General features: G+C 42.0%; 1 protein-coding gene across 2 annotated transcripts in view; it reads left to right on the top strand.

Moving 5' to 3' along the window:
- The window catches only part of PRKCH (protein kinase C eta), a 160,434-nt gene that overhangs the window by 17,052 nt on the left and 118,468 nt on the right, over nucleotides 1-24,914 (top strand). For both annotated transcript variants that reach the window (XM_032444971.1, XM_015865795.2), the window contains exon 2: nucleotides 11,656-11,782. The gene's annotated coding sequence lies outside the window, so the exon portion shown is untranslated. The remainder of the gene's footprint in view (nucleotides 1-11,655; nucleotides 11,783-24,914) is intronic.

Here is a 24,914-nt window from a genome sequence, read left to right as displayed (position 1 = left end):
CTCACCCTGCAGCTCCCAGAGCTTTCACTAAACCTGTTGTTTCATTTCTGATTTACGATCACCTGAGTGAGGCGGTTCCTGTGCTGTTTCTATTCAGATGAGGAGTTCATGGAAGTCGTTATCAGGGCGCATTACAGCACTCAGTTTCCCCTGACTTTGGAGGCAGATGAGGAAGCAGACATTTGGAATCCTTTTGTGTTAGATTGATGTACCTTTTATTTATTTTGAGCCTCTGATTTGCAGCTGCGATTGCTCTTGCAGATCTATCAGGCCTCTTATGTTTATTTCAGTGTGTCTGGATGGCTGATTTTACTTGCTTTGTGTTTGAAGTTAACAAGAGCAGACCACAAGTTCACATTGTGCTTCAGTATATTGGAGTAATGTCAATTCAGGCTTGGTATTCAGGTTTGCTCATTGGGAAAGAAGCACTTGTCAAACTTTCTCTTCTGTTCTTAGAGAAGTTAATTCATTGTCTTGCCATCTGTTAACTTATTCTGAGCTCAAAGATCCCTCTTATGCACTTGATGTGGATGTATCTGCAACTGGAAAATTTTATTTTCCATGAGTAACTTAAAAACAGGCACTTCTGACAATGCAAGTGCAAGGGTGAACAGCTCTGACTGTAATCCTCTGTATATTAGAGGAACTGGGCAAGGGAGCAAATAGAGAAAACAGCAAAGGCCTGGAGCTGCAGTCAGACACAGCACCTGACCTTGAGAAAATAACACAGGAGGGCAGAGAGAATCGTGGTTAGCAGGTTGTTTGTGTAGAAGCAGGTGATGCCCCACCTGTTACTTGATGCCTGCTCTGTTCAGAGGAACTCCATTTAGTTCATAGGGAGGATCTGGATTTATGAAGAGGCTAACTATTGCACGCTAGCAAACTACTGGTATATAACACTGCGAGGAGCTGCTGCAGGAGCTGAACAGCAGGGAGCTGTAGTGCAATCTCCATAGCATGAGATAACTTCTGCTCTCTCAGTCCTCTTCTGAAAGAGCAGAATGGCCATGGGGGTGCTGAGAAATACAGCCCTCCCCATACAAACCCTGTCTGGTGCATCTGAAAGCAAGAAATAGGGAAGCCAGCTGCCTGGAGTCACTGTGCTGCTGAGCCAGTGTGCTGCTGTGGTTTGATGTGTCCTCACGTGCAGAGTGTCAGCCAGGATCACCCAGGGCACATGTCACACCACCATGATGGTCACGTTATGAATCCTTGGACAGCGAGCTGTCCAAACCCATGGAAAAGGAGCATCAGCCTTTGGTCCGTGGTTGTTGTTAATGGCTAGAAATGTTCAATTTAGCGAAATGAGGTAAGTGTAAAGTTGCTATATGGTGGAAGGCTTCCAAGTCTGATCCTGCCGAGTGCCCCTGCTGCTCTTCAGCCTGAGCCCAGGCTTTGGTGGTGAGCACTACCCCACTGCAAATATTTACTGTGACGTTGTAGCCCCTCAGGGCAAAGAAGGGTTTATGATGGAAATGATGATGGAGCATTAAGTGCAGTGGCGCTCGTGAGCGGCCCAGCTATAACAACAACCCCAAACCAGTAAATAGGAAAAAGGCCTTTTCTGTCCAGATGGTGAGGCAGGCAATACAGCCCTACCGTAAGCAACACCAGAGACTTTCCAAATCCTACTCCAAATCTTTTAATCCCTTCAGTCCTTAACGGTTCAAAATTACATCATCATTTCCTCCATTTCGGATGGAGCTTTGCCCCTCCTGGTTCATAGCTGCAGTCTAATAGGGCTCCTACTTATTAATCTTAAATGGAAAAATGTATGTCAAGTCAAAACAAAGCACAGTTTCTAGATCTCTGCAGGGGTGCGGGGGGTGTCTCATAAATCTGTGTATGATTAAAGGCAGCTGCAGATTGACATGGACATTCTGAGCCTGTCAGTCCTCTGTGTGATGTACAGCTATTGCATCACGCCAGCCAGCTGAAGACAATGAACCTCCCACACTTCCTAGTTGTATTGCCAAGGGTCTGGAAATTGATGCCTAATCAGCCTTGGATTGGTAAGGGCGTAGGGGCCCTGACCTCTAGTAGTTCTAGACCTGGTCATTTATTCTGAGATCTTTCAGTCTCTCATTTCACTAGCAGGGAAATATGGAGAAGTACAACAAATTCCTTTCTGGTAACCTGAGAATATTAGTTAATGGAAGAAACGAGAAGTGCTCTGCAACTATATTAAATTTTCAGGGTGTTTTTCACTCCTGCCCCCAACTGGCTGATGTTAACATTTTATTCTAATGTCCTTGAGATTACAGCAAATGACTTTTAAGGGAGAAAAACAACAACCAAACTCCCCAGATGGCGTGGACCACACCCTCAGTTGGTATAAACCGACACAGCTTTCCTTTTTATACCAGCTGAGAAGTCTTGGAATTGCTGCTTTTATTTTCAGCTTTGCAACGTGGTTACCGTAATTAAAGTGAGATACTGAGATGAGTTCTGCTCCAAGTGACATCATAAGTCAGCGGGGAGCAAGGAATGCATTGACAGATCTGCAGAGGGTGCTGAGCGTGGGGTCCAGCTGGCACTAGCAACTAAGCACCAGGATCCAGGAGAGGAATCCAAGGGTATGGCCTTGCAGTTTGTCTCCTGTTTTTATGAACGTCAAAATGCTCTGTTCTTTTCAAAATGAAAGAAGGAAAAATAATGAGGAAAATGTACATCTATAACGTGTTTCATTATAAGACTTTTGCCCCATCCTTGGAGGTGTTCAAGGGCAGGTTGGATGGGCAGCCTGATCTAGAGCTGGCAACCAGCCCTTAGCAGGGGTGCTGGAAATCAACAGTCTTTAAGGTCCCTTCCAATTGTAGCCATTCTATATGATATAAAACTTGAGTGATTTAAGAAGCATCTCTTTGTCTGTGAAGTCCTGCCCATGCAGGTATTTCTAGGCAATCACTGATGCTACAGACAAGTAGCAGGTATGTGAGGAAAGGGGAAATATGTAGCTGATGGAAATTATCATGTTTTACCTTCAGGGTCAGCACCACTCTTGCAGTCAAATCCTAAATCTTTGGCTTGGACACAAGTAGTTCAGATGTTTTCAGCTCCCCATGGGCACTAAAGCAGCTGAAAATTGGGATAAAACAAAGCATCTCGCATGAGCAGTGATTTCATGGCCGAAAGCTGGCTCAGGACATCAGCCCTCAGCCCTCTTGGAGAAATCTTCCAGCTGGAAAGATCTGAGCAGCTCTCAGCAATTCAGAGCCTTCCCCACAGCACGGACAGGAGAGAAGATCTAGCTTAATTCCAGCTTTAAATCTCCTTGCTTTTGGTAAAGTCACAGAGCTAGCACAGCCTTATCTATACGCTCTGCAGGATAATTTCATGTCAAGAGGTATCTAAGGCCAAAGCCAATAATTCTTTTATCAGTGCAATATTTATTGAAGGATGGATCAATATTTGTTGCTTTCTCCCCTCGATTTCAGGGGGGCAGTGAGGTTTATGTTGATATTGCAGTGCTGTAAAAGAGCATGGAAAAAAACACAAAGCTAAGCTAGTTAGCAAGGTTTCCTTTACAGATCATGAGGAAATATACACCTGCGAATGGTACGTAGTGGGCAAGGAGTCTGAGAGGGAAACTGTGTAAACTGGTCAGCTGGGGAATCTGAGGTGTGGTTGTAGTAGTCATCTCTCCATGTCTTTGTTAAATATGCCTGTATTTCAGAGAAACATTTACCTCTGATGGTGTTCTCAGTTCAGAAACTCCTTTGGTTGTGCTGGTTATGGTTAATGCTGCCTGGAAGGAGAAGGTGGCGCTGCATGTGAAGGATGAGTTTGTGTCCAACAAACTTTGCTGGCGGGTAGTAGGGATCCAAGGCACTTGCAGGATACAAAGAGCTTATGAACAGGAGTCTGGGGATCAAATTTAGTTTTAAATGCAACATGCAAATCTCTCAAAGGTGTCATGGTTAGGAGTTGTTTGAACAGAAAAAGAGGTATTTGGAGACCAGGAGCTTAGACGTTGCAGTATGAAGGTTTTTGCCTGGCCCTGGTTACCTGACTTGGCAGCAACTTGCTTCAGATCATTGCAAATGCGATTAATGAGGAAGAAGGTGTTGAGAAAGGGAGGCAGGGAAGATGGGGATTGATAGCTTTTTAGCATGGACGTCCTCGTAGCACTTACCAGCATTTCCTGCTTTTAATTTATCCCTACATTATTCACCTGGAAAAAAAGTTTTTAGGTTTATGCATTTCACTGGAACATGCTTTCTCCAAAAGATGTTAGCTATATTAATGTGGGAATGGTTACCACTTGGCATCCATTTTAATTCAAACACACTGGTTTAATTCATCCTTGTTGTAGCCTTCCCAGATCGTGGGGTTTCCAGTACGGATGCATTTGGACCAGAGTGCTCAGCCCTTTTTGGCTCCAGTACAGTATAAGATTGTTAGTTTCATATCCCCTGAAGGGTAATATTCCTCCTTGGGCACAAAGTCCATTCAGGTCTTCTAGTACCCCTAAAATAGTCTATAAAGGGTAGTTGCAAACCCTGCCCAAGATGTTTCCTGATCCCTTCAATACCTTTTTGGGCAATCCTTTGAAATGCTTTATTTAGTGATGGGATTGGTGCACCCTACTCAGATATGAGAGGTTTGAGGCTTGAGTCCTGCACATCTACCCTTCCTTAATCTTGAGAAAAGAACCTAGGATAAAATCCTGCCAAACCCCTTCAATACATTCCTTTTTACAAAAGTGTACATTTAGCCACTGTAGATTAAACACCTGGACCATTCTGCTGCCTGGGAAATGTCCTGCATGCCTAAATCTCCAACCTGCTCAGTGTTTGGCTCCAGTTGGGAAATCTCCAAAGTAAACTCTTCCCTTCCCCTTTCCAGCTGCCATATGTTCCTTGTTCCTAAGCTGCACAAAGCTCAGATACTGCTTGCTCTGTAGCTGCTGACTGTGCCCTTCATGGACAGAGGTTTGGGATAACATGATGTGCATCCCTTGCTGCAGCTTCATATGAGTCTGGATATCACCATGTAGGTCTTGATTTAGCACAATGCTGTGGATGACTGTAGCTGTGGAGGAGAAGGAGATAGGAATGTGTGGAAAGTCTGAAATGACCCTAGGCACTAAACACCACAAAAACTGCCCTCAGCCGTGCAAGTCTGAAGTGATTCTGTGCATTGAACAGATGGCAAAGGAGAAGCTTTGCTGTCACGTTTTGCTGCTGTTTGGTGAGATGTCTTTATCAGGAACAGAAACTGAACCTACCATGACTGGTGCTCTAGGTTGGGATGCAGGAGTCATGTGTGATGTCTTGGGGCTTGGTATTCCTATGGTCTTATGTAATTAATTCCTTTCTCATTTGCAGAAAGGAATTGTCTTGCTCTGGTAGACTTGTAAGTGCTCTGTAAGAGCTGTAGTTTTGAAAACACTAAGCAATTTTGGCCAGTGCTCTTAGGTGCTACTGTAATACAAGGTAGGAAGAGTAGCAGAATGGGAGTTTCCTTCAGGAAGGGGGGGGAAGCCTTTCTTGAGCAGAAAACTGCTGTAAGTCTGTATTGCCTACAAAACTAGCTTGAGGTTCCAGGTAAATATAACTGTTGTTGTTGTCTTTACTTAAGGCCAAAAAAAAAAAAAAAAAAAAAAAGAAATCCATTAAGTTCTAATAAATATTAAATGTAAGTCTAAATGACTTAAGATTCAGGAGAAAATCAGTCTCTCGGATAAGAGCAGCCAGTGCAGCTTTCACTGTAAGAGCTGGGTCATAAGTCCTCATAGACAACACAATCACTCAAATAATAAAACTATGCTAAGCCAGTGCTGATGATAATTTCAAGGGATAAGTACAGTTATTCTGGCTCACAAATAAAAAACAAAAGTAGTTGAAAGTTAGACAGAGCAAATGGATGATTCTGAATCCTCCCTCTATTGTTAAACTGTACAAATCTATTGCTTTTTTAATAAATAATCCCAGCACAGAGCTTTTTCTTGCCAATATTTTCAGTGGTAGAAGCCAAGCCAGAAGGTTCTGAAACCAGCATATTGGCATGGGTGTTTTTTTTCTCCTTCTCCTAATATACCATGGAATCTAGTTAAATATTTTTCCACTCCTTGCTTCTCTCTGCGTCTTCTGGAGAAAATGTGAGTCCTATTTCCTCATAAAAATATCTTAGCATTTGACAGGTTGGGTGTCTTTGATCTTGAAATGTTTTTGGATGATTTTTCTCCCCCACTTTGACTTTGTAATATAACGCTCCATAAAAACTATATGCATATATGCAACTTTAAAAGGGGATCCTTATTTGAAATTAAACTTTTACACCAATTAACCTCCTCCCAGCGCACTATAAAGTGCAGTAAAAACAGTGCTCTTACAGAGACCCTTGCAACTCTCAGACCGATGCCTCACTGGCTGTGGAACCCAAAACATCTGCTTTAAATTAGCTCTGATGGAAGGTCTACTTGTAAATGCATGACTTAATCAGCCTTACTAAAGTAAATGGCACATACTGTAGCAGAGGGTGCTTCAGAATCAGACTCAAACCTGTCTTTCTTTTGAAGCAGAGAAGGGGGAAAAAGGGGGGGCATAGAGGGGGCAAACTTAAAACCAAAGGCGATTTCTTCTTTTTTTCCTTTTATGAGCTGACATTACCAGACGTGTGGCTGTACCATAGCCAGTCTAACTCCCAAGCAACATGTGCAGCTGTACGGGGTAAGGCTCCCTTGCTCCTCCCCATGCTCATATATCCTTATTTTGGGGCTCTATTTAGGTGAAGGCTGAAATGCATTTGTGTAGGTGTGCTAGATGGTCCTCTGGTTTGCCTGCAGGTTCTCTCCAAGCCTCCCTGAGAGCCCAGCTTGTCTTGAGAAGTGCATAACAACAATTCAGACAGATGATTTTGCTTGAGGATGAGTCTCTATGCAGTGCTCAGGCTTTGCTAACCTTTCCTGAAAGGAGCCACAGGTTTCCTGTTGGGTTGTAACAGTGAGGCTTGTGAAGGGTGATCCATTGCAGAAGGTCTTTATGAGGCTGAGTGACTTGACAATAAAATGACAGATTAAATCCAGTACAATCATAAAGTAATGCATTGGAGTGGGGGAAACAATCCTACCTTCATCATAACTTGATGGGCTCTGAGCTGACTTAACATTAAGAAGTGAATAATGAATGAAAACATCAGTTCAAGGTTCAGAAACCATTAAAAAAGGAAGAAAATTGAATGCTAGGAATGATTAGGAAAGGAATAGAAAGCAAAACAGAAATGCCTTCTGCACTCTGTGGCCATGGCTCATCCACATCTCAAGTGATGAGTGTTGTTTTGTCCCTTCATCTAAAAAGGGGTACAGTAAACTGGGAAATATTCAATTTAGGGCAAAAGGGATGATCAAAGGGTTGCAATTACTTTCAAAAGAGAAATGATTGAATCTGGAAAAGAGACAACGGGGGGAGCATAGAGAGTAAGACAGAGGTCTACAACTCCACTAATAAATAGAAAGGTTGAGCTCATGGTTAACTGCTCATGGTCTTCAGTACAAGCACTACAGGCTGTTATGTGGAGCTAGTTAAGAGCCACATTAAAAACAAAAGGGTTTCTTCCCACAGTGAGGTGTTTTCAAGGGGAGAATGAATATGAACTTAGAAGAGATTAATAGATCTGGAAATGGAACTGGAGAAAATGCTGCTAAACAGAAAAGATCTAGAAAGGAGCAAAATAGCAAAGGAAAAGCTTGAAATGAGAGAAGTGAGCTGAGAGACAGAAGATCTGAGCTGGACAGGAGCTGCTTGCACTCACAAGGAGTTATATATGTAAGTGGAAGATACAAGGATTCAAAGTGAGAAAGATAAAGAGGCTCAAGGGTAACTGTATGGGAGGATGTCTGTGATACCAATAGTTCTGTTTCACTTTACATGGAAATCTTTATTATCTGCAGCGCGCTTCATGAATGTATGTTACGATGAATGGAATTAGGTCCTTGTGGATTCAATGAAACTTTAACATATGCTTAAGTGCTCCCTTAATTCAATTTAAGGCTTTTCAATCCCAGAAATCATACATTAATACAGTTTTCAATGTTAATTTAATATTACCATTGATATCCGCATGTTATTGAAGTGGACAGATAAAAACTTACAGACTGAGGCAGTTTAGGGTCGGAGTGGGCCAACAGTTTATCTAGTCTTGTTTAGTAAAGAGTAATCCACTTATGAAGGGTAACTCTCTTGAGTTCAATAATTTGTGTTTGGCACAAGGCTAAACTGGGTTTGGCTGAAATTTCTTTTCCAGAAAGCCATCTTGTCCTAATTTGAGCCCACAAAGAGGCAGAAAGGCTCTCATTTTCCTTTGTGTGAAGTCCCTTCAGCTAACTAAGCTATCTGTTCAATCTGGTTGGACTTCATGATCTTAGAGGTCTCTTCCAAACTTTGTTTCTATGATTCAATGAATATTTCCTTACAAGAGTTAAAATTTTTTCTTCTACCAGTTGGTTTTGTCATGCAGAGACTTTATTACTTGGTATTTTATGGAGAGACAAAGGTACTCCCGTTAAGTCACTTCTTGGTCTTCTCTTTGTTTTTGGTGAACCAAATGTACTGAGCTGTGTAAGAGTCTTATCTGTTTTCCCCAGCCCTTGATCAGCATTTTTTGGTGTTAAAACAACATCCAAAACATGAAGTGACCATTCCCACTCATGTGACTTACTGTATTTTAGCCTGTATATCCCACCTCATGTGTGACAGCCCCACATCCTTGTTCAGTCACACTCCCGATATGATATTTTAACAAAAGGTTGTTTGTTTTTCTGAAAGTTCTTCAAATATGGCTAGTGCGTGTTGGCAAGCGGCTTTGTCTTCCATTGCCTCTGCTGAGATGCTTAGGACTCTTTTCTGAGCTGTTCTATGCTTTATCATACAAAAACATGGTTTCTCGAGAAAGCCTTCTCTCATTCTGTAAGTTCCATTCAAAGCAGAATGAAACCAGCGTTAAGTGGGAGCTTACAAACCCTACTGTTTCCTGGGGGTCTGCTCCTCGCTATCAATCCATCACTTCTTTACAGTTCAATTTCATATGTGTTTATTGGGAGCTATTCTCTGGTTACACCCTTCGTTATGCCATAAATCAGTTGCTTCTGGCCTGCTTGGACACTGCCCAATGCTCCCAGTGCCATTCCTGCCAGCCCTCACAAAATGCAGTGGGCTGAGTCATACCTCAGCTAAAGGTCTCTAATTGCACTATTTTGTCTTGCTTTTTTCCAAGAGAGAGCCAAGCTAGGGGCAACCATTTACATTTTTGAGGTTATGTATATTGTAAATAATGCCCTGTTACAGTTTTCATTCTTCTCTGTGTTGTTTCTGTTTCATTCATTATATGTGAATCTTAAGAAGTATTTATTTAGCATTGGTCTTTTAGTGTTAGAAAATAGGAGGCATAGATTGGTTGTTGCTCATGTGAAGTTGTTTAAATTGTACTTTAAAAGACATTAAGCAGCGTTTCACATCAAAAACCACTCAGACACATGTATGTGGAAAGATACTGACTAGACTCATATTTCCTGTATTAAAATACTTGTATGAAAATGTGTACTTTTCTGATTTATCAAGCAAGAAAATGGCCCTCTAGAGAGTTTCTGGTTCAGACATGAATACCTAAACAAAATCTTAGTGAATCATTTGAAACTGCTAGAATTTTCCACATGAAGGCCACTATAAGTGTATCGATATTGTGGTGTGTGTGTGTGTATTCAGCACATGGCTGAAACCTGTATCAGGGAGCACTGTCAGCTCTTGAGATATACAGGAATAAATGTATGCATGAAAGCCAAGCATATCAATTCCTGGCTCACATTTGGTTTGCTACGTGCTGACAAAATTTTTAGCTGAACTTATCTCCTCAGCTCAGAGCCATAAGTTTCAGCTGAAGTAGGAGGAACTCCTTTTCATGTAATGGTTTTGCACACTTAAAGTCAAGGAAACATCAGAGTAAGACCCACTGAGCAGATCTTAGCAGATAATTTGACCCATCTGTAGGATTTAGTAGTAGGTTGAAAGATGCCACAGTATTTTAAGCAATCTTTAAGTCATGTATCTAATTCAGCCCTTAGTTATTGATGCACAAAAAACCCAACCAGATGTTATAAGGAAGATGGGGAGTTGTAGCAGACATGGGAAAATCAGAGTGGAAAGAGATAGGGCAGCACACAGATTTTGGCCTTGAACAGGCATTCGGGTCCTGATCTGAAACTCAATGAGCCTGATGTAAATATTCCTATTGTTCTCAAAGGCTTTTGGCTGTATATCCTAAATAACATTACAGGCAGTGAGGAACAGAGATGACAACCACAGTGCCTGATGCAGGTTACCAGGGCTTTGGCTTAGGCCCTAAAGAAGCTGAGAGATAAACATATGGGCAGTAAATGTGTATGTGAGTATGCATGTGTTTAGTGTGGATTTTATGGAATTACTTTCTGGCTTTTCCAGTTCAGATGAAGTTCACTCCTGTCAATCAGCTTACCATCCCTTCCAACAAACTGCTATTGCCTGACTGTTCATCTCTCTGTGCCTGGAACGAAGCCTAGGAGGAGCATGCTCAGACCCATAAGTGGCTGGGAAGCTCTGATTAAAAAAAAGTGATGGGCTCGATAAGCTGCTGGTCCTGCAATCAGGAGCTGCAGCTTGTTTGGCTTCTCAGATGTAGAACCTCCTAAACTGTAAGAAATAGGACTACGAGAAGAAATAAATTGTAGAATAATAGAATAGCTTGGGTTGGAAGGGAACTCAAGGATCACAAAACTCCAACTCCCCTGCTGCATGCAGAGCCACCAACCTCCATATCCAATACTAGACCAGGCTGTCCAGGGCCCCATCCAACCTGGCCTTGTACACTAATGATAACAAACCAAAAAGTCCCAGTTTAGGGTATCAAAATGTTTATGAGAAAGGGAGGAGCTCTTTCAACCACATGAAAAACCTGGTGTAGACACTGGCCACAAGGAAGAAAAGAATCTAAGGTTTATTTGCTATCGTTGTCAAGGTTTGGGAGTTAAACCCAGCCTTCAAGGCAGTTAGATATGGAGAAGAAATATTAATTAGGCACAAAAGAAAGCTATGACTGACTGGCAGGCTGAAGGTTTGGCTTGTGTAGGAATCTCACCATATTAGCCCTGCTTACAGATACCTCCTGTAAGAAAATTGGAATGCTTTTTTAGTAGGAAAGAGCCTGCAATGAGAATGCAGCCAGGTAGGGCCATATTCAGACTTCCTGGTAACCCACCACCAGTGAATGTGACCTCTGGTCTGCAGGATGGATGTCTGAGAAGTTCTGGGAATGGCTTGGGTTGAGGAGCTCCCCAGAAGGTCCAGATGAGTCCAGTATCAACCTTGCAGTGAAACTGAGTGGGAGGAAAATCTCCTTGTCTATGTTCCCTGTGGTTTAAGTTTGCATGCTGTTAAAATTTTGCTGTAATCCAAGTGTTTGAGCACCAGTTGATCTTGACACTTTTATGAAATTTCTCTTTTAAAACTGATTTATTTTAGGATGCTAAACCAGACAGCATTCTGAGCAGCCAAAGATGCAAAACAAGATGTGGCAGTAGTGGTGCTTTCGTGGCAGGACTGAACGCAGAAGGGATTTCTGAATATCTCCATGTGAGATAACCAGCACATAACTAAGATGGGATCATTATTTCTCTTCCCTCAGGTTGCTGAGAGACCGGAGCATGGAGGTCCTCCCTCAGAGCATCAGAACAGTTGGTGCCAGTCATCAGAAATATGCATTCCTTACTGAGTGGAACTACATGGTGGAACTCATCTCTTAGGCTTGTTTGGTGAGTACCTCTCCCATCGCAATAGGCCTAAATGTCATGATGATACTCTGACAGCTTCTTGTTTCTCACACTTCTGCAGCTCGTGGTAGGGTTGTCCACATCCAGTGAGCTATGGAAATAGGAATGATGTAGGTTTTCTTAGTCAGCAGTGAAAAATATTCCCTTATGGACCCTCGGGTTTCTGGAACTGCATTAAGACAAGGCTGATCAGCCACTGCTGGGGCGGTAGTTAGCCGCAGGATTTCACTCAGGCTATTTGTAATGGAGAAGCACTGCAGGCTGAACATCGTATTAAGTGACATCGTGCCAAAGAGCGTCTTTAACTGTTAGTGATAGAATGTGACGAGCCTAGATAAAAGGTCCTGTGGTTCTCTGTCAGGCATGAGTGGCTCTACATATCCTCCTTCAGTAACTTCAAGGTTTGTAGACCTCATTACTGTGTTTGTTGTTCCATATTTGCCTTCCCTTATATATATCTCACTGCTTCTTCCTTTTAGTTGTTAAAATGTATGCTCTGATGGCCCAGAATGAAATATGTAGACCATATTTGCATGTGGGGAAAGCCATAGAAACTACTCCACGCTTTCCCTTTCAGTAAGTGGGCTTTGCGACATGAACATAAATCTTTGAGGTATGTGTTGAGCCAGCTGCTACATCATTTAAAAATAGTTAGGTTGGTGCCAACAAGACAGATCACTCAACTTGGGGGCCATAAACAGAAATCAAAGGCATGCATTAGCAATGCCCCAGTGTTTGCATGGTTCCACGAGGAACCCCCTGCCCTTTCTAGCACATATGTGATGGTGTTACAGAATTTTCTGCTGTCACTTCTATAATGTATTGATGCCATCTATGCTCAGTGCCGTGTTTTGGAGGCTGTATGAAGGCAGAAGACAGTTTCTAATGCTGTGAGTTAGGACTGCAGTTAGTTTTCTTGGCTTCGTAATAAAGGATGTTTTAAAAGTACTTGTTCATATATCCCCTAGCAACTTGGGTGATGTGTCATTTGGGTATTAAATACTTGAGAGGGTCAAAGCTTATGAAGTGGTCAAAGGGAAAAGGAACAAGGTCGAAAGTTTAAGCCACGATACACGGTAGGCAAGGAGAACTCATATTTTTAAGAGTCTAGACAGCATATTAGCAGAGAAAGCTTACTGTGTTGTACTGTTTATGAGAGTTTTCCATAAACTGCAAAAAATATTAGGAATGCAGCATGACCAAAGCTTTGCCTTTTCCTGTTGAGAATAAATTGTTGTGCAGCTTATGTTCAAAGAGAACGGCACCTATACAGACTTAATTCAAGTGGAAGGGTCACAGGGCTCTGGGAGGAAAGGATGCAAAAAAAAACCCCAAAAAACCCAAACCCAAAACATGGTTGATTTTCCCCTCTTCAAAAAACAACAACAAAAAAAAGGTGATTTATGTATCTGTCTGGAGAAAAGTGTAACGCAGCCATTTGTGCTTTATAGCAGATTTAGGAGGCGACTGCAGTATTTAGGCACCTGTGTTTTTTATGTTCATATGTATATATTTTTGTGTTTGCAGAATGAAAAATATAGTCTTGATTCATTTACTTTGCTCAGCCTTTTTTTTTTCCTTTTTTTTTCTCACTGAATAAAAAGCAAAGTATGTGGCATTTTCAGTCCATAAATCTTACTTGCTGTGGGCCAACTTCTGCTCACAGCTCTTATTTAGAGTAAGTTAATGAGACCAATACGTACTCCAGGGCAGAACTTGGACCTCTGAGGCTACCTAGGTAAAGCTGCCTAAGTGGAAGGATGCTTGAAGCACTGCCTTGGGACCTGATATACTTGGGTTCTGTTCAGCTCAGTGATGTGACCAGGGGAAGTTGTTTCCCCTCTTCTAGGCTCCATGGCTGTGCTCCACGACAGGTCTGAACTGCAGATCTTTCTTTCCTAAGGTCACATCCTCAACTTTCCTTTGGCAATGCTGTGGAAATGGAAACTGTGGATGTTTTAACAGAATAATTATGGTTGGAGAAGATCACTAAGATTATCTAGACCAACCATCCTTCTGTTACCACCACATCCTTCATCTTAGATCATTCTGGCCTGACACGATTGCTAATTCTCTTGGGACAGGGACTGCTTTCTTTTGGTTTGATTCCTTTCCACAAGCAAGTAAAGTTGTCTAAAGTGGCCTGTCAATAGCAGTGCTATCAACAAATCTCATTATTGATGTATCACGCTTTTCATATCTCTAATTGGGTAATCCTTGCCAAAACTCATTTGGAAAACACTGCCCTTGCCCTTCAAGTTTTCCTCTAGACTCTTAGCTAAAAACAGGGCACAGAAGTTCTGAGAAGTAGCTGCCCACATGGGGACATATCTGAAATATGATTGTCGCAACCATTCTATGCAAAACACCTCAGCTGTCCCAGATCTGCCTTTCAATTGAACAGGTTGACAGCCTAAATTGTGCACATGTTCATCACCTTCGTGAAGAAAATGCCCCAGTCTGGACTCTGCCCTATAGAACACAATCAATTATCTTCAAGGAAACACAGTATTCTCAGGGGATTAGTTCTGAACACTAGTTTAGGAGTTTTGCAGTGGGGTATTGAGGAGCTCCCTTTGTGAGTTGTGCTGGGCCAGCACAGAGGAGTTTTGAAAAGCCCACCATAAGTATTTTTGAGTCATGCTTCTACTTACCTGCAGGTGTTTCATGTATTATTGAGCAATTTGCTTAATCTTTTGTGCATGTTGACCTCATAAGATTATCAAGTTCAGTTTGATCGTGGCTGTATTTGTGTTTTGTAAAGTTTAGGCTGTGAGAACATGAAAATAAGGATAAAAATCAAATGGAACTGAGGAAAAGCAAGTAAAGATGGGGAGAAATGAAGATGTGGAATCTAAGTGAAAGAGTAGAAAGTGAATAAGGAAAACCTATTAATAAACAAATATCAGCTATATCAGGTATTTAACAGTCCAGCAAGATCCAACCTCATGAGATACGTCTGATCTTATACAGATGTTCTGATGCTGTGGAAGTGTTCTAAATTTGAATGAGATGCTCTTATTGCTTGTGTATGCATGTGATCTTAGAGCTTCATTGAACAGGGGTTTGGAGGTGGAAAAGCAAGCAGCAGTCCTCTGCTAAGGAGGCAGCTGGGTCTTGAATCCCAGATAGGATTGTAGTTTACAGTGGCCCTTGTAACAAAGTCAAAACACTACAGGCCTTGGTCATGGTTTATCTATCTCAGAAAGAAAAGGGAACTTTTCCTCTCAAGGAGGTAAGGATGTCTGAACTTTGAGTAAGGTAAGCTGAGGAAATTCACATAGAATAGAAACCTTGTTGTGAAGATGAGCCAGAGGATTTTTAGCAACGTGCAGTGATGAGTCATCGCAACTTCTATTAATATAACTGGCACGTATGTGAATAAATTGACATGTGCTCCTCCGAAAAGTTAGCTCATGAGATCAGTCAGCAATAATACACCAAGAAGAAATGTAATTTCGTTAAGAACAGTGAGCCATGGCATTACTTTCCAGGCAGAAAGGAACAATCTGGTCATTTCCAATGGAAGAAATTACTGTGAATCTTAGAGATTGTGTTATCTCTCCATAGGTGTATTTTATGCACTTCAGAAAACATGTTCATTTGCACGTGGCTCCATAGAAGGGTTTGCCAAAGAAATCTGTGCATTCTCTCACTTTTCAAGGACAATGTGGTATTTAGATATACGACTTGAGCTGGGGATGTAAATCAGCACAGCTCCCTGGAGGTCAGTGGAGCTTCACTGTATAACAGCGATTGAGGATCTGACCATGTATATAACAGGAGCTGGATGAAATCCTTTCATGTTTCAGGTGGTGTTATACATTAGCACCACTATGCAGGGCTGCCTTTCTCCCTCCCCTCATAAAACCTTGAAACCTGTTGCCTGTTCTGCCCTTAGCCACCCATTCATATAGTTCAGACACCCCTGAGTCCAACAACGTACAAGAGGAAACTTGTGTTTGGTGAACAAAAGCTGCTGCTGCTCCTAGGGTGGGACTTCCCAGATTTATGGGTTATCCTAATAAAACCCAGGAATGTTTTAAAGGCAGTAGCTTGAGAGACCACCAACTATTCTGTTGTTGAAGCCTAAAAGAAAAATATTATACCTGAGGTTGACCCTGTAGCTGTTTCTTTTTTGCAGACTCCTTAAAAAAGTAAAGGGGCTGAATTTTTACAAGGGTGCTAATGGATAATTTTGAATTGCACTGGGTTCGGACATTTATATACAAGTATATAACAAACAGATAAGGAAATAATCTGAATTTGGCCACTTCACATCTCCTATCTAGGAGAGAATGCAGAAGCATAGAATGATGGAATGGCTTCAGTTGGAAGGAGCCTAAAAGATCATGTAGTTCCACTCCCCCTTCCTCCCCATAGAACTAAACATAGAAGGACCAGATCTTGACAGCGTGGAATGACCATGTTTTGCTCTTCTAGATATTTCTCTGTAGTTCCTGGCCTCACCATTGTTATGAAAACAAAAATGTGCCCATAAAATATGTCAAAATAGACATACATCTTCACAGTCTTACCATGAAACACATCATGGTTAAAAAGTAAACAGGATTTTATAGGTAGAAAACTGAATCACTGAGATTAGACACCTCAAAATAGTTTGGAGCACAGTTTCCCTTTGGAGTTACTGGGCTTCCCGTGCCCAAGGCTGTGTAAGAAGATATGAGGTAATCGAGTTCCCTTGAGGGCCCAACCAATGCTGTACACACAAGCTGTTGTTTGTTTTTTGTCCCACGGAAGGTAACAAAGGAGATGATGTCCACACCTAATGAAAGTGGCTGTTGACCTGGGTGTGTAGCTTTACATTTATGGATAAAAATGATAATTGGTTTGGTAATGGTGCCCCAAATTAGATTCAGTGATCCAAATGCCCCTTCCAGGTTCCTAGATCATGCAGCATCTCCTTCCTCAGCCAGACTTTTTGCCACTAATTACAGCTTTGTTGGTTGCAATGTTAACGTAATTACCCAAGTGTTGCTTACTTACTTTCTCCAAAGAGCAATGTCTCCCTCAATGGAGGATGATGGATGTAACTGAGAAGATCTGAGCCTAGCTGTAAAACTCGCTGTAGCCCTGACACTTGAGATATAAAGCCAGGTTGTCAGACTCTCAGACAAAGAACAGTTGTTCAAAATACATGGAGAGAACCTGCATCTCTGCATGTGAACATCCACCACGGTGCATTTGGTAGCCTAATTTACACCTACAAATCCCACTAAGTATTTATACTGCGTGCTGATAGTGAAGGTTACAAGAACACATTGGAAAGAAGGCCTACAGAACTGGCTCCCTGCCTTACCAGTTTAGAGGAAGATTCCTGCAGATTTGGCTGTTTCTGGGTTACACTTCAAATAACACAGAAACGGAAATTAAAAGTGTTGGATACATTTTGGCCTTATCTTTAGGTAGTTTCATTTAAATTAATATGTGACGTGGGATTACACCTCAAAACCCCCTTGTTCCTTTCCTGCCTTAAATAAGAAGGGAGGGAGGGATAGACACAGAGAAGCAGTGATCAAGGACTAGAGATTTAAAAATCAGCTGCTGTGCTTAGTCCTGTGTATTCCCTCATCTACCCACACATTTATTCTCTTGCTCACACACAGACAGAATTAATACATCCCAAGATGCAATCATGCATCTGTTTTATGTATTTGACGAGTCACTTCAGAAATATTTTCAACTCGTGGGGAGCTTTTACAAGCATAAGAGAAGGAAAGGTGACAAATAAAGGTGAAAGCATACGTTTGCCAGATAAGAATAATGAGATGTAAGCACTGTGGACAAAAATCCACTTCTCTGTGATCCATCCTGTATGTGACCCCCAGCAGGGATTCGGTGATTTCACCTGGAAAGTATTGAGAGGTTGTAAGGAAATCCTGCCTGTTAATAGGAGGCATAGGTAGGAGTCATCTACATCCACATCTACAGTAGCACGGATTTATACTGCTTGGTTTGGAGGTATTCTCAAGCTGTCAGTTGAAGTGGGCCAGCTGCTATTAGCTGCTCATCCAAAGCAGCACATGACAATATGAAGCAATAAACAGGAATGAACGAGGCAGGATAATGTCTAAATAAAGGGCCTTGTGGCCTTCTAGGCAAACCCTTCGTTTCCGCAGGTGAACTTTTGCCATCATTCCTGCTTATTAATTCTTAATCTTCCTACTAAAAAGCACAGACATTGTCCTCTCCCTGCCAGCATTTGGGGCTTATTTCCACTCTTTTAGCTTTGTTTGCTTTTAGACTTACTGAGAGCCCTGACTTAATTGGCCCTCATGCAAGTGCAAGCTGAAGATCTGTCTCTGTTCTGAGCCCCTGCTTCTTTCCAGGTTACTTAAGCTAACAGGGTTTTGTCTTTCCTCCTAATCTGGCTAACCCTACCGACTGGGCTGCAAAAGAGGCTGACCACAAAATACTGAGAAGTGAACTACCTCTGGCTTCCTTCGAGTCCTACTCCTGGTCCCAAAGGAATGCGTGCAGGAGGCCAAATGTCTCAGGAAGCAGCTGCTGCACTAAATGCTTCTGGCTGGGGGTCGGTCCTGAGATGGTGGGAAAGTTGAACTGGTTTGGAAAATGTTAGTGAAATCGCTGTTGAAACCAACTTAGCAAAGAGCTGCCACCCAGCTCATGTTTCAGGGGCTTAGAGGAGATAAGGAAACCCCCTAACAGTGCAGAGGCATAGAGCTTTTAGCACTTGCTAAGTCAAATATTGTTTAGGGTAAATAAGCAAAGCTGCAGCATTTCATTACTTTGGAAGTAAGGTGATTTTTTTTCCCCCCCTCCTCCTGAAAGATGAGACAATGATTTTTTGTAACGGGTTGCAATGTCAGGAAGAGATGCCTACATTCCTATGTTTGAGAAGTGCAGAGTAAGAGGGACTTCAGGCTGTAGTCTCTGAGGCTGTGTTCCAGTAGAGCTTCAGGAGCAAGGCTGTATCTAAATATGGAGAATGCATGTTCATGACAATGGAAGGAAAGCTGGCTCCATTAGCAGCTTGCTCTATTGCCTGTCCTGTATCCAGAAAGCTTGGATAATGCAAGCGTAAATATTCGGCTTAAAAAGCAATAAAAAGGTTTGATTCAGCCTATTTATATCAAAAGTCATCAGATGTGAACTCCTACTCTCCAATTAATGGAGTCTTTAGAAATAGATATTTGATCTTTGCTTTTCCTGGGATAAATGATATAGTTTAGGAGGGTCGTGATCACCTGTTGTACATAAATTGTAATGAAAGCAGTGTGCTGCTGTCATCCAAACAAACACACACAAAGCTCCTTTGAGGAAAAAACAGCACCTTCCTACCTTCTGCTTCTCCCAGTCCCCAGTGAATTTCAGGAGGGTGGAATAAACCCATAGACCTATGTTTGCAGAGCAAGAGTCTGCATTTTGCCAAGTGTTGCAGGCAAGACCGACCTCTACAGGACAAAGTGAACAAAGTCTAAGGAGAAGCAGGCTGAATGAAGCTGGTTTGTAGCAGTGTCATTAAAAAGCAAGTGTTCACCCTTTGTTTGGAGAAAGGTTTTCCTATCCCCATTTTTCTTGAGCCAAACTCACTGTTTACAGCACAGGGCAGAGGAGAGTTCTGTTTGAGCTCCAGCCTTTTCTCCAGATGATGCATGGCACAGTTGTGACATCTATAAAACTCATGCTGCAGGATTCATGGTGAAAAACTCAATGCAAAGTGATTCTCTGTTCATAAGGCAGGCAACGCTTTGCTGTGAATTTAGAAGTTCACGTGATGGGGAAACTCAGCTTTATGCCACCAAATCATAGAATGGCCTGGGTTGAAAAGGACCACGATGACCATGTAGTATCAACCCCCTGCTGTGTGCAGGGTCACCAACCAGCAGATCAGGCTGCCCAGAGCCACATCCAGCCTGGCCTTGAATGCCTGCAGGGATGGGGCATCCACAGCCTCCTTGGGCAACCTGTTCCAGTGGGTCACCACCCTCTGGGTGAAAAACTTCCGCCTAATATCTAACCTAAACCTCCCTTGTCTTAACACAGAGGGTCTTAATGCTCTTGTAAGCCCCCCCAGAACCAAACTTGAGATGGGGACAGGGTGTGTGGGTCAGTTTGGGAAGGATTGAAGGATTTCTCTTCCTAAACACTGATTTTTAGTTTAAGCCTTTTTTTTTTTTTTTTTTTTTTTTTTTTTTTTTTTTTTTTTTCTTTTTTTTTTTTTCACCTTAACAGTCTGGATCAAAAAGTTTCCTTGGCTGTTTTAATGGCTGCTCTGGTTCCTTTCCCTCTAATTACTTGCCAGTGCCAGAGTGAGTTGTTCTTGTACAGTCAGCACTGCAGATTCTTTTGAGACCCCAAATCAGTGGAATAAAACCTAGTAAATCTCACAAGTTGCTCCGTGAGCAGTGGAACTTGTGAAGTCAGGCTTCCTGAGCCTCTTCGGTGCGGATTCTCTGGTGTCTAATAACACCAGTGTCTCTGAAGTGATTGCATGTGTGTGTTCTCTGGTGGCTGATGAGAGGTGAGATCACACCGTGGCTCTTTTTCCTCTAAGATGTTTCTAACTTGGATCTCTCCCCTTTTCCCAAGTGTGTGTAAGAAGTAGGAGCTCGGTGTATTCGTGTCCTCACCCCTGCTGTCAGATTTGCTTGATGTTACCAGACAGAGAGGGAGAGGGAGTGAATAGCACAGACTGATGAGCAGCTCCATGCTGCTCTTCTGCTTTTCTCTGAGTAGGCTGACAGGGCAAAAAAGGTTTTGCTGTTCTGTCAAGCTCTTAAAAGTACAACTGGATATCGAATGTTAACTGAAGTTCAAATCATTATGTACAAAATAGCACCAGGGAAGTCATGGCAAAAACGTAGTAGCCTTGAGAAGACAATCACACCAAAATTGTTACCTAAGGAAGCTGCTCAAACATGCATTTCTTGAATTCTATAAGCTAATAGTGGGTATAGTTCCGTAGAAGAGCTATTGCTTTTATGAACATTTAACAGCATGAAATTTACGTGCCCTTCCAAGTTTTTTAAATGGCAAGATAGCATTCTTGATGTTACATCTGGGATCTAGATGAATTGCAGATCATTGTTCTGGGTATGAGGGTGTCAGGGAAAAGTTCTGTATTTGCATTATGCTGGTATGTTGAAGATACCATTTGATTACTACAATGATTCCTTATGGCCTAAAAATCTTTTTTATGTCACATTTTAGACTTTGAATATTGGAGGGAAAAAAACCCAAAGGTTACTGATGAAATTGAGCTTTAAAGATGTATTTTGAAGTGCTGGAATGTTCTTGGTTTTTCATGTGTTCTTGCTTTTTGTCATTGAGAAACACATCCTTGGTTCCTGTTTCTTTTGCAATGGACTGTTAACCTTGAATTCCATTTCTACTAGTTGCTTTTCAGAGCCACAGCTGGCAGCAGATGCCCTAATTCTTGTTTGGATGTTGTGTTTCTGGATCACTGCTGAGTTTTAGGATTTGGATCTTAGCTAAGTCCCTGCTATTTGTTGTGCACTATCTCCTGTTACAGTCTGTTATTCCCCTTATTTCCATCACTATTGAAACTACACAAACCCATAAGAAGAGAACAAGCTCTCTCCCCGAAAGAGCCAATTGCTTATTTCATGTTACTTTCATGTTATGACCATCAGCTTGCTGCTTTCATTCTCCTAACCCTGCAGCACTGCATGGGAAATAGCTAAGGAAGATTTTATTCCCAAAATACAGTTTTGGGAAGAAATTTTACATCAGGTAGAAAACAAAGTGACAAACTATGAGCACACACATTTCCCCTTCCATGGACAGTATAACTGATGAAAGTTGGGCAAGCCACACTGCATGTGTATCAAGAAACTTGACCAATGGTGTCATGGCTGGTAGTCATCTGATAAGGGACCACTGTTCTGCTCCATGCCAACTGGCAAACACCTGCCATAACCAGTGCAGCAGAAAAACACAGCACAGGCCAGAAATACCTACTTTATTCCCTATATTCCCACTTTGGCCTTTTACTGACAATTTAATTATGACTTTAATTGCTCTTCTGTAGCAAAAATACATTGGAGCTGATCAGAACGCCTGTATTTTTTTGGACCGAGGCAAAATACTGAAGTAATTGATTTGAAACGGGATTTTGTTTAGGTTGTGCCACAGTTGCTGGGCTTTTGAGCAGCATCAGTTCCCTTCTTGTTTCTATAAGGCTTTCTTTTTAAATCAACTAACTCCCTGCTCCACAGCCATCTGGCTTCCAGCATTTTCATAACAGTCCTCTTCATACACAAGCGCAGATTAGAGGAGTTTGTTCCATCTCCAGATAAGTAGTAGCTGGATCTCTCTCTCACAGCTGCCAAACCACCGCAGTCCATCACAAGAAACACAGCCCAGCTATGCATCACAACCTACAGGGCTTTGAGGTACTTGGCCTGCAGCCCCTATTTTGTCAACTCACGTGTGTGCAGAAATGAATATCGAGCAAGAATAAATATCCCAGGCTCCCAATAGGAAAATAAAAGAAGTGTCTGCAAAGTTGATTACAGCAATTTATGTTTTCTTTGTTGAGGATGATGCATTTTTGATATTCCACCAGAAAATCTGAACCAGCGCTAGTTAAACATGAGGAGTGGGGTTCATTCGTCCAAATGGAAATGCCTACAGTGTAGTCCTTCATACTGTGTTAATACTGTGCATTGCTTTATAGCCCGTTGAGAGAGAGGCACATGGCGTGTGATTTATCTTATTGCAGACCTCCAAAACACTTCAGACGAACTAGAACTGGAAGTGCTTCACTGTCTCCAGTGGCTGAAGGGAGCACAAGTGGTTATAAAACAGACGTCTAACTGGAAAATGCACTCTAGCTCCTTAGAGAAATGGGATGTGAGAATGTCTGCGAATCTGTTGATTTGGGTCACGCGTTTTTGTTCACCGTGCATAGGCCAAGCACTGACTAGACATGAGCATCTTAGAGTGATTCTAACAACCAGGTATTTGCAGCTGTGACACTGTTACCACAGGCTATAGATCAGAAATTCTTCCAGATCAGTTGAAATGTGCTTCCCATCAATATCAGGTAGGGATATGTCTCTTTCCCTTCCTTTTCGATTGTAGGGAGGGGGGCTGGGGAGCAAACCACATCTTTTGCAATTCAAAACAGCCAGAGTTCCCATCTGACTTTCTTACAGTACACTGGGAACTTATGGAACAGAGGATCTTGTTTCACACACATCTGTCTTTTTCGAACCCACATCGCCACAACAGCAAACACTTGGTTTTAGTGACCTCCTGTGCCAATACTTCTGTCTCATTGGGAAGGGAAAGGATTTTCCTCACTTGGCAGGTGAACGTCTAGATTGTGTCTCATATTCCATCTTCTCAGAGCCAAAGCTTGCAGAACATGCGTTATGAGGGCAGCGGTCTTAAGGCCTCAGGAGAACAAGCCCGTGTTATTAAACCTGTGCTTTTTCCTTTTACAACCGTATTTTTCTACCTGTGGTCTCTGTGCCCCCGGGAGCCTGTAGAATACTTCCAAGAGGTCCATGAAAAACAACTAACAGAAGCAAGCCTATTGTCAGTTGGTTTAAATTCTCTACACAAAGATCCATACCTCTTCTGTAAAAATTTTAGGGGGCTTGTTAATTGAAAACTGTTGAAAACTGCAGCTCTATAATGTCTTGCGGAGTAATTTTTCTAAGAGCTCAGATGCATGAAAGGTCAGAGGGTGATTTATTCTAGCTTGGTGGTTAGCACAGTCACTCCAGGAACAGCAGTTGCTCCAATAAGCATTTAAGTATTTTGTACAAATGAGAGACTGAAAAAGACCCACCTCAGAATATCCAATAGCACAGTAAGAAGGAAAATCTCCAGGAAGATGAGGGGCTTGAATTGGGCAGGAAAAAATGTGAAGGTTTATATATCTCTGAGGAATGTTCCTGCCCCCTCAATACTGGATATAATAAAAACACATTTTCACACATCTCTCTTCTTGATGTTCAGTGCTGCGTGGGATCTGGTAAATGTTTTTCCTTCTGCATGCTCTCCGTGTTCACACATACGTGTCTTTGAGTGTGGTAACCTGAAGGAGGGTGCTGAGGCTCTGGGTTTGTAAGTGGGGCACCAAAAGACGTTTTGTGGTGATGCCTGTCACAGTGTGTCTCAGATCTTTGATATGAGCTACGAGGGCAAGACAGGGAGGACACAGCTCTGTGTTGGATGTGCAGAGTACAGGTAGTGTGGAGAGAAATAGGTTAGGCTTGTGTATCCAATGGGGTTTTACAAAGAAGGAGGGTTACTGCTGCCCCACAATGTTCTTCTTGTTGGGCTTCCACATAGCCTCCCAAGGAGAGGCTGACAGGGATAGGCTCACAGTTCCAGTAGAAACAGTACTTGGTTAACAAAAGAAAAGGATCAGCTTGGAGGTTGAATAGTATCATATTCCTAGAAAGAGCTATGATGGAAGTCAACACAATCTACCACTTCCCAAGGGCTGTGCCATACTGTTCGGACATGCGGAGGAGCTATAATTGAATTTTAACTATAGACAAGTGAGAAACATGTTTCTTATTTAGGTTGGTTAATGTGTCCGTGTCCTTTCTTGCTTCTTTGATAGTCAATAGTATTTCTGATGCCACAAGTGAGAACAGGAAGATAACATTTCAGGTGGGGAAGGGCAAAACTCTGAAAGTTCACAGACTGCAAAACTATCGACCTATTTTGGGGATCTGAAAAACAAAATGTTTACCTTCACAAACTTGCTTTGCCTGTAATTTAAGCTCATTTTAAGTTTCAAAAACAGATTTCCTAGGGAGCGCATTTGTGTATCAAAGACTGACGAAAGCAAAGCAGCTACAGGTCAGTCTTCTGTAAAGTATTTGTTTATGTCCTTCCATCAGACTTTCCAGCGTCTCCTCTGTTTTATTTGTTATTTGTATTTGCTGTATTTATTGTTTGTATTTAGTTCTGTGTTTGTGGTTTTTTCATATTTGTTGCAGCCTCTTTTTGTTTCTCCTTTCATTCATTTATAGTTTTCATTTATTGTGCCTCTGCCAACTCCTCTTGCTTGTGGGTTGCATTTTCTAGCGGAAGGTTCCACCCTGTTTAGAAAACATGGATCCAATGATGAGGGAAGGAACTT

This window comes from Coturnix japonica, chromosome 5, assembly GCF_001577835.2.
Source record: "Coturnix japonica isolate 7356 chromosome 5, Coturnix japonica 2.1, whole genome shotgun sequence".
Classification (NCBI taxonomy): Eukaryota; Metazoa; Chordata; class Aves; order Galliformes; family Phasianidae; genus Coturnix; species Coturnix japonica.
This window is presented reverse-complemented; position numbering and strand designations above follow the sequence as displayed.